Source organism: Triticum dicoccoides, chromosome 7B, assembly GCF_002162155.2.
Source record: "Triticum dicoccoides isolate Atlit2015 ecotype Zavitan chromosome 7B, WEW_v2.0, whole genome shotgun sequence".
Lineage (NCBI taxonomy): Eukaryota > Viridiplantae > Streptophyta > Magnoliopsida > Poales > Poaceae > Triticum > Triticum dicoccoides.
The window spans coordinates 682,567,825-682,577,633 of NC_041393.1; the positions used below are offsets into that span (position 1 = coordinate 682,567,825).

General features: G+C 44.2%; 1 long non-coding RNA gene and 1 other non-coding gene across 3 annotated transcripts; both read right to left on the reverse strand.

Annotated features, from left to right (window-relative positions):
* Window positions 1–31: 31 nt before the first annotated feature.
* On the reverse strand, window positions 32–5,553 carry LOC119335363. 2 transcript variants are annotated; one of them, XR_005161831.1, is made up of 5 exons: window positions 5,246–5,553; window positions 4,986–5,108; window positions 3,425–4,445; window positions 769–928; window positions 32–196 (listed from the first exon to the last, which is right to left on the reverse strand). It is a non-coding gene; the product is annotated as an uncharacterized LOC119335363 (long non-coding RNA). The 2 variants fall into 2 exon arrangements; XR_005161830.1 differs by lacking the exon at window positions 32–196 and having other exon boundaries at window positions 581–928.
* Window positions 5,554–8,446: 2,893 nt separating this feature from the next.
* TRNAK-CUU lies at window positions 8,447–8,519 on the reverse strand. The gene has a single exon. It is a non-coding gene; the product is annotated as a tRNA-Lys (tRNA).
* Window positions 8,520–9,809: the final 1,290 nt, after the last annotated feature.

Sequence of the window (9,809 nt, forward strand, 5' to 3'; positions counted from 1 at the left end):
AGGCAAGTGACCAAGGAGGAGGTAGTCTGACAAGCCGCGGTTGCCGGACATGGAGGTTACGATGCTGCCACTGCCATCCCGCTGGTGACTGTTCGATCACCACCACACCAAGCCGCACTGGGGTGTGGGGGCCACGGCTCGCTGGAGTATGCTGGGGTGTGGAGGGATCTATGTGTTGAATCTAGAAGCCACTTCACTAAAAACAAGCAAAGCACGCTGCATTAAGTTGACATGAATCACCAAAAGAGTGTAAGCACACATGCATGCTAGGTTGGCATCAATCACTGTACCAAATTAGTATCCATGTTGCCTGCAAAGAATAGATATACATACACTTGGCTCAACATGCAAAGCACTGGAATGGTTCACTAGTTCGCTACAACTACAAATGCTAGTTACATTGAAAATAAAGGAATTTAATATGCTCTTAGGAAAATTACAATCAGACGATAGACATAGAGAAAATCTAATGTTCATGTTGCTTATACATGCCAATGGAGGGAATAAAAGCAGTACGATATTTCTCCAACAGCTAAATAATTAAGTAACAGTACTAGTTAGCCAATGTGTATGCATGCAGTGAGAGAGCAATAGTTACTATAACAAAATAAACACTTTGTATATTCCAGGTAATCAAGCAAGGATGGGACTTCTAGTTTTGATACAGAACCCCATACAACCAATACAAGTTATATATTCAATCATTGAACGAGCTAACATTCAGAATAAGGAAGGAGGATTCAGCCAATCTCCTTGTCATGGACCTACACTGATTAAGTGAACGCACACAATATACTCCAAAGTTAAGATACTTGAGTGTCTCTTCAAGACGAGACCAGCATTGGCTGCCACTCAACAAAAGCTGAATGGAAAATAAGCAGGGCCCTTTGACTGAGATTTCTATACCTCCTCCTTCTATCCAGTCCTCCTGCAGAGCAAAATGCAATGCATGTACTTAGATACCAAAGCAACTTCACAAACAAAATGTTTTATATAGTGACTGGATCCATAAGATGCTAGAAATTCTCAGAGATGATGCCAAATGTTGGCGGATACTACCAGCACAAAATAGTATGCCGCCAACAACAACTTAGCTCCAGAAGAAAAGAAAGAAGGAGAAAAAACCAACATGCACATCCATTTTACACAAGTTCGCGACAATGATAAGCATCGTCTTGACAAACTGGTGGCATAGCTTGCCACCAAAATATACCACAACCAGATCATCATCGATCAAACTCCACTCTCACAGAAGTGTTGTGGGTAAGAGGAAAACAAAAAAGATTGCATGAGCGTACAACTATCTCCAAAAGCAACTATAACAAGAATGAAGGTAAGCATAGAGGAGCTCTTAATATCTCTTTTTCTAATCCAAAAGGTGCACCGTCTACAGTGCAGTCCTACAAAGCAATCATAGAAGACCCCAATTCCGAATACTCACAACACAACATTTGGGCCAAAGAGCAGAGGATGCAACACATAACAAAAAAATGCAATCTACACCATAGCAAGTGTGTAAAAGCCAAAGGATATCATCCACAACAATTTTCTTGATTTTAAGCATTTCACAGTCATGAATTCATCTTATCAGCATTTCATTCGATTTGATGGCCTACAAGGTAAAATCTCTGGCACAACGATCGTCTCAAATTAGAAATTGACCGTTGCCAAACCCTACAGCAACTGAAGTGAAAAAATATGTTCCTTTCATATCTAGTTCTAAACCTACAGCAAGTGAAGTGCAAAGATATGCTCCTTTTATATCAAGTTCTACACCCTAGAGAGTAGCATGCCAAAATCTTAAATAAGTATCAAAATCCAACAAATAGCATATACAGTTGTGGCACAGTGGCCTAACCAACAGTCCATCACAGGGAGCAATTTGAATGATCAGATCATCACAATCACAAGATTGCAGTGGCCAGAAGACCACCACCAAACAGCATGACGACATAATCGAGCCCTAAATTGTTGCATGAAAAAGGACCCCGCATACACGGCGATGGCTAGGAAGACTTCATTGGCCACTACAATTTCAGTGTGTGAGAATTGGCCCATTTTGAATTTGATGGAGCAGTGTCCAGAGTGAAGATTGGTATGGAAAATATACTCATATAGTGTCACTGTGTCCCAGTATTAAATATGCTCCTAGGAAGTTACAATCAGATAATGGATTTAGTGAAAATCAAAAAATCATGTTGATTACATGCCAATGAAAGGAATAGATAAGGTAAACATGTACCTTTAAGGTGCTAATCATAGTAGAATTTGTCGTGGTATTGTAATTGGCAAATTAGATTTAGATGCTTGGACTTCTAGTAAATTTAGAGTTCATTGAACTGCTTAGTCACACAGCACAAAATTATGAATGAAACAATAACATGGCACTGTTCATCTAGCTGGGCAAATACAAGAGTGGGAAATTATTGTTACAATCACTATCACAAAAGCATGTATCACCAGAAGATAACCCCACAAACCAAACTCTATGCTAGAAATTACCACGGCTCAAAGGCTAGGATCACAGCCTGGCCTCGACGCGATGGCCAGGCATCCCAGAGCATGTGTAGTTGTAGTTCGATACAAGTACACATGTTAATTTAATTGAAAAAATAAGGAATTAAATATGCTCTTTGGCAATTTACAATCAGATGATAGATTTAGTGAAATTATATTATTCCTATTGGTTATACATGCCAATGAAAGGAGTAGATAAGGTACAGGTTTATCTTTAAGATGCCAATCATAATGAATGGGTCCTGATATCGTTGTTGGGAGATTAGAATTAGATGGACTATGTTTGAACTTCCAGCAATGTGTTTATCGAACGGCTTAGTTGTGCAGCAAAATTTATGGTTAAAAGTATAACAAGTCAGTGTTCGACTAACTGAGCAAACACCATAGGGTTTGCAAACAAACAAATATACATGCATGCTAGCTTGCCATGAACAAGCAAAGCAGTGCTACAAATGCTAATTACATGGAAATGAAGAAATGAAGTAGCTCTTTAGCAAGTTACAATCAGGTGATGGACTTACTGAAAATCTAATATTCTTGGTGCTTTTGCTTATATGCCAATGGAAGGAATAAGTAAGGTAAAGATATATCTTTAAGATATCAATCATACGATAATAGAATGTGTCCTTGTATGGTTGTTGGCAAAAAAGAATTACATGTTTGGACTATATTTGTACCTCCAGTAATATAGAGTTAATTGAACTGCTTAGTTATGAAGAAAAAAGAAAAAACCCACAAGGAGAAATCATTGCTACAACCACTATGTATGGGCATAAGATAACCCCAGAAACCAAAACCTACACTAGAAATCACCATGACTCGAAGGCTACGATCACAGCACGGCCTTGGCACGATGGCCGGGTACCATAGAGCATGTGGTAGAGTAAGGAGGAGACTGAGCAGTTACCTGAATCACAGACGAAGGAGAGGTGGTTGCGGCAAGGTGAACTCACTGCCATCACATGGGGGAGAACTGCTGCTAGATGCTCATCGACAAGTCCTGGAGTTCCACACATACAAGAACCCAAGGGATGAAATAACCAATGTATAAAAACTACAGCTAAATCAGCACTTCATGGCTAAATCCACTAGAAGGGTGACACTGATTATTGTAAGACAATCACAAGAAGCACTTAGGTTGCCATGTTGGCATCACGTAACATCACAGATAAAGAATTCACGTTGTTTTAGGCCCCAATAAAGCACCGATACATCAGGATTTATCATCTAACAGTGACCATTTGCATGCAAGAGATCATTTGCAGAAAAAAGCAGCACTTGGTGAAAAGAGACCATAGTCGACAACAAGACATTTGTCCAATGTTCAGCAAGTGTTACAGAGAACAGAGATTTAAGTTTTTTTTTTCTTTTGAGGGTTACAGAGATTTAAGTTAATACCATGGACAATGAAGGAATTAAATATGCTCTTTGGCAAGTTACAATCAGATGATATGCTTAGTGAAAATCTAATGTTCCTACTAATTACATGCCAATGGAAGGAATAAATAAGGTAAGACAAATATTTAAGTTGCCATTCATTCTAGAATGTGTCCTCAAACGGTTCTTGGCAAATTAGAATTGCATGTTAGGACTATGTCAGTACTTCCAGTAATGTAGAGCTCATTGAGCTGCTTAGGCATGGAATAAAAAATCATGAAAAAAAGAGGGCACTGTTCAAATGGCTGGGCAAACACCACAAGGAGACATTATTGTTGCAACCGCTATCACAAAAGGTATGTATGGGCAGAAGATAACCCCACAAACCAAACCATACGCTAGAAAGTAGGATCACAGTGTGGCCTCAGAACGATGGCCAGGAGACCCGAGTAGTTATCTGGAGGAGATGCGGCTGCGGAACGGTTAACTCACTGCCATCGCCTGGGAGGAGAACAGCTGCTAGATCATTGACTAGTCATGGAGTTCTGCACCTAAGAACCAAATAATCATATCACTAGTAAATAAAAATTATAGCTAAATGAGCACTTCATGGTTAAATCCACTTGAACGGTGACACTGATTATTGTAGGAAAATCACAAGAAGCACAAAGGTTGCTCTATTGGCATCACAGAACATCACAGATCAATAATACACCGAGCTTCTGACCATATAATCTGGACCGCCAGACATTGAATTAGTCAAAATCATAGTTTTAAATAGCGCGCTAAGCATCTTAGCGGCGGACCTCTTCCAAATGCTATAGCGTGCTATAGCGAAGCTATAGCACGTTACTTAAAATGTTTGTTCATTTGTTTGAACCAAAGTCTCTTAGCGCAAGACCTTTTATAAACGCTATAGCGTGCTATAGCTCCGCTATAGCGGGCTATTTAAAACAGTGGTCAAAATCCAGCATACACAAACAGCAGGCCATCTCTTTGTGCATAAACGTGGGAGATGTAGGTACTTTTCCATTTATGTGTTTCAGTGTTTACTGAACGCCTCCATCAGGCACCTGCCTCAGCCTGCCTACCTTGTCTGAAACTAAAACTGAAAACTCTCCTGCCGCTGCTGTTCTTTATCTGAATCCACCCAAATCCTACTTGTCACTCGATCAGTCAGGACCCTGACGGGTACAGCGTATCTTCATCAAGGTCTGAAAAAAAATAAGCATATCATGTACAGGATTTGTACACGAGCAAGACGGATGCCTGAGATTGAAATCATCCTGTGTGTGTGTGTGTGTGAGAGAGAGAGAGAGAGAGAGAGAGAGAGAGAGGGAGGGAGATGTACCGAGTAGAGAGGGAGGGCGTCGTGGTTGCTGCCCTGGTGGCCCGTGTTTCGCCGGCACGCCTCGTCGCCGAGCAACGTCCCGTGCCAGCAGCTGCTCCTTCCGGCCGCACAACGGAGGATCCAGCGCCGGTGACCCAATGGGGCTAGGGTTGGATGCCTCCTCCATGGATGCGTGGAGGTGGAGGTGGAGGTCGAGGTAGATCGGCCGCCGTCGTCGCTGGGATGAGAAGGAGGCGGCGGATGGCCAGAGAAGAGGAGAAGGGGAAAGGCTTTGATTCGGGCCGCGTGCGGTGCGGGTAAGGAATGGAATGGAATGGGCTTTTTCTCCGCTTGCTTGGTCGGTTGGCTCCCAAATTTTAATAAATTTTGATTTGATTGAACGCCATCCAAGCCAAGGCCGCCAACTCACTATAATTTCGCCTCTCTTCCCTCCACATTTTTCCCTTTCCTAACATAAAATTTATTTGTAATTTTATTACAAAAACAAAAACAAGTGGTTGCATGGGTCGTCACCGCCGCCGTCATGGCTTTGGCGACGGCGGTTGGTGTGTGGCGGCGGGGTGCGGGTGGTGGTGGCTCCCCCCTTCTCCTGGGTCTCCTGGTGGTGCGCAAGTTCCACACACAAGAACCTTTGCATGCATTGCTGACTTTTCTTCTAATCTTTGCGTGCGATGATTCCACGCGCCTCAAAATCTAAACAGATGATTGAGAGCAGTAGAACCATACTTATGAACAACGGTGGCGTCCAAATCGGATGCCGGGGCACGGAGGAGCCGGTGTCCCCACAGCGCAGCCGGTACGGCTGCATGGACGCACCATAGTCGTCGTCGCGCTGCCACCGCCTCGCCGTCAAGGAGGAGTTGCCACCGGCGATCAAGAAGGCGCGGGGCTGCCTCCTCCACTACCTTGGAGGAGGCGGTCAAAGTGGTGCCTCGGGCTCGAGGGTTGTCATCTCCGAGGAGCGCGCGGTGAGGCGGCAGGTGAGGTACGACCGATATTGCCAAGAGTGACGTGGCTCCGGACTAGATCCACAACGACCATGACTCGCCGCCGCATGGGCGCTCGACCGCTCCGTGACCATCCTGGAGACGACCTCTAGGCGGCGCCGTCTTGATGGCGAGTTCGTCAATATCGGCGAGGATTGGTCGCTTAGCAACTGCTCCGCCAACGCCAGTCACGACAAGGCAGCCGGCAGGGCTTCGAAGGCCACGTCTGCGTGTGGCCATGGCGGCACTCCACACCACGCAGCAGGAGGTGGAGCGCTTCTACGCGGGCGGCAGGCAGCCGTCGGACAAGAGGCTGTCGCGGCTCTCCGGTGCCGTTCTGCCACTAGGGACACGAAGATGGCGGCGCCGACGGCATGGCATGGCAGGGCGGCCACACGTACGGGGGTGGTAGTCAGGTGTAGGGTTTAGTTTTTTTTTTAGTTTTTGTTTTGTTAAACGGTCAAAATATCAACCTTTTATGTAAATCATGTCTGAGTTTCAATGAAATCTGCCCGATTTGAACGAATTTCGTCTGCCAACAGAGACCAGTCCGCGCACACTAATGTGAGAGCAGGCCATCCAACATACATTTCGAATCGCATTTGAACTAACCGTACAAAATAATTATGGAGTTCTTTTTGCGCAAATTTGGACACCTACGTATAATGTACAGGCGGCGATGGAAGTCCACGCAAAGATCTCCAACTAGTGATCTACGAGAAAAAAAGATCTCCAACTAGTGATCTACGAGAAAAAAAGATCTCCAACTAGTGATGGACACGTACGCCTCCCCGTCCGGTCTGTAGGAAGGAAATCCTTTGGCTGCGCAAACACAAATCCAGACTTGGAGCACAATCTACCAATCCGATTCCTTTTCCAGGTCTAACTCTCTTTACGATATAGAGTCAGCACAGCATACAAACAATCTAAGAAAAAGCTCATGAACATCACATGGCCGACAGGACGATGCTCAAGTTGTCTTTACAAGATGACATGGTCTTCGAGGTACTCTCATGGGTGCCGGTGAAGTCCGCCTGCATATTCCGGTGCGTGTCCAAGGGGTGGCATGCTCTCATCTCCGGGCCAGCGTTCGTCGCCAATGGTGTCATGCACTTCCTTTACAAGTTCATGCTACCACATACGGACGGCAATCACTGTATACTCCGCTTTGATCTTGAAAGTGAGGAGTGGAGGCCGTCATTCAAGCGCCCGTTGAGATTGCTCCATGGAGCATCGGCAATATGTATGGTCAAGCTCAATAACTCCCTCTGCATCGTTCAACGGTGCTCAATCGACACATGGCTCATATGGCTCTTGAGAGATCCCGCAAAAGGCACTTGGGTCAAGTCGTACACAATACCAATGGCTTCGCCCGTTGATTCGGTGATGCCTTTGATGGTGATCCGTGATGGCCGAAAGTTGCTCTTCTGTGCGTACAATATCGATACTACGGGCACGACAACTAGGACACTACAAGTCTGCAGTCCACTCACTAGGAAATGCACACACCACCCCAAGTTTGCAAGCAACCTTCTGGAAAATGTTGTTTCTGGCGACTTGCACTTGGAAAGTTTTGTCTCATCTAAGATCTCGTTCATGTCTGCGCCGAGCGTTTTGTCTCGCCTAAGATCCTATTTTTTGTCTTTTGTAAATGATTTTTGGCAGACCTAATAATCATTTTGACATTGTGTTGAATTGAAGCTTGTCTTGTCTCGACTAACCTTCTCCTGGACATCCGGAGTTGGAGAACATGGATTTATCTTTTTCTATTGATTCACAGCCCCCAGAGGGACAAGAGTTTTACATAGAGAGATTGTTGTAACTTATTTGTGCATACGTAGATGACCAGCCCGAGACGACTTTCCTTTTCAAATAAACTTTGAAGAAACTTGACGCAACTCTATTTTTATCAGCTATAGCTCAAGTTTCCTTTGTTCATACCGTTGTAATATCTTGCTTAATCAATACAGTAAGGTCTTAAGAGTGTGATCTTTTGTTAGTATTTGAAATTTCCTAGTTAAAATACATTACCATTTGCGAGGTACCAAAAAGGCAAAGCGGCAATGAATAGTTTCATGCAGCTAGACATGCATGTTCAGAATTTTAAGAGCAGTCCAAAACAGAGCCGACAAGAGAGGTAATAAAAACAACTTCAGCAACATGAGGTGAATCAAAAGAAGTCAAGAGCTGTAAGGGGAAAAAAAAAGAGGAAACTCGCCCACCGTGGGGCTCGAACCCACGACCACGAGGTTAAGAGCCTTGCGCTCTGCCAACTGAGCTAGTCGGGCCGGCTTGAATTTAGATTTTGAGCATTTTATTTCTTCTCTGCACTCGGAAAAGTTGACACCCAACTCTTTGAAATGAAATGAAATAAGTAGACATTACGACAGTTGCTCAACTTTGACACAAAATTCAGAAGACAACAATGATAATCCATGGCATCTGGACCAAACGGACGTCAGTGCACCTCCATGAGACCATGACTTTTTGATTGATAAACAAAGCAAAGTACGCCTTGGAGGTTTCAATGAAATTCTCGGTGATAGGTCCCATGCAAAACACACCAGTACACTGTATACTGTGCTAAATGCAAATCAAATTATCTTTATTTCCACACAAAAAAGCATATTAATGTTTCCAACACAGAAGCACTGAAGCGAGCCGAATACGCGCCACCGTCATCGCCCTTCCCTCACCGGAGCCGGACGAAACTTCTTGTAATAAACAGTCGAGAAGTCATCGTGCTAAGACCCCATAGAACCAGCGCACCAGAATAGGAACCGTCGTCGTTGAAGAGTAGTACAGGGACGAAGCTAGAAAATATGTTTGATGGGGTTGTGTCTATGACAGTGGGGTCTTCTTCTGCAAATAGATAGTGATTAGTACTAAGTTAGTGAAGGATTTCTTAATTTCGTTGGGGTCAATTGACCCCAATGCTTACAGGGGAGCTACGTCCCTGGAGTAGTGTATATCGAAAGGATTCAACTTGAAGATGCACGAACGTAGACGGAATACGACCAAATTCGAGGATATCCACCAAGGACTGACCCGCCGGAGACACATCTCCACACGCCCTCCAACGAGAAGCATGGTTCACGATGGGTGTGCGGGAGCGGTGCAGGCATGGCCGTGGTGGCCGTTGGCCGGCGCGAGCGGCGGCAGGCATGGGCGTGGCGAGGGAAGCAGAGGTGGGCGGTCAACAGTGTGATGGTTGCATGCTTTGTTTTTTACGTGGGTGTTGGTTTCTTTTTTTTAACGTGGGCAATTTGTTTCTTTTTTACATGACTATTTTGTTTGATTTATTTTTAATGTGACTCATTTTTTCCTGATTTAAAACTCTCTTCATTGTAATTCTATTTTAAGAACTTTTATTTCTTAATAAGATTATTCGATTTGGCACATCATTTGGAAGATCTCATGCGTTGGTGTTTGGATATGTGTGGTCAAGATTTAGTGGATTCACACAACTCACTCTCGCGGTCAAGATCTCGTTCGGTTCTTTTCCCTTGGGAGAGATTTGCAGATTTGAGTAGATAAGGATAGAGACTGGAGCCGAACAAATTATAGGAAAACTAGAT